This window comes from Arachis duranensis, chromosome 6 (genome assembly GCF_000817695.3).
Source record: "Arachis duranensis cultivar V14167 chromosome 6, aradu.V14167.gnm2.J7QH, whole genome shotgun sequence".
Classification (NCBI taxonomy): Eukaryota; Viridiplantae; Streptophyta; class Magnoliopsida; order Fabales; family Fabaceae; genus Arachis; species Arachis duranensis.
Genome location: NC_029777.3, coordinates 81,297,431 through 81,298,172, shown reverse-complemented (window position 1 = coordinate 81,298,172; position 742 = coordinate 81,297,431).

Below are 742 nucleotides of genomic sequence, written 5' to 3'. Positions count from 1 at the left end.
AAAGTAGACATCCTGGGCTTTCCAGCAATGTATAATAGTCCATACTTTGCCCGAGATTTGATGGCCCAAACCGGCATGGCAAATCAGCCTCAGAATTTCCAGCGTTTAACGCTGGAACTGGCATAAAACTTGGAGTTAAACGCCCAAACTGGCATGAAAGCTGGCGTTTAACTCCAGAAAAAGTCTCTACAAATGAAAGCTTCAATGCTCAGCCCAAGCACACACTAAGTGAACCCAGAAGTGGATTTTTATGTCATTTACTCATTTCTGTATACCCTAGGTTACTAGTTCACTATTAATACCCTAAAAGTAGCTTAAACTTACTAAAAACTATATGAAAACAATGCCAAAAAGCGTATAAATTATCCGCTCATCAGTGTTGTGATGAGCGGATAATTTATACGCTTTTTGGCATTGTTTTTAGTATGTTTTTAGTATATTTTAGTTAGTTTTGAGTATATTTTTATTAGTTTTTAGTTAAAATTCACTTTTCTGGATTTTACTATGAGTTTGTGTGTTTTTCTGTGATTTCAGGTATTTTCTGGCTGAAATTGAGGGTCCTGAGCAAAAATCTGATTCAGAGACTGAAAAGGACTGCAGATGCTGTTGGATTCTAACCTCCCTGCACTTGAAGTGGATTTTATGGAGCTACAGAAGCACCATTGGCGCACTCTCAACGGCGTTGGAAAGTAGACATCCTGGGCTTTCCAGCAATGTATAATAGTCCATACTTTGCCCGAGA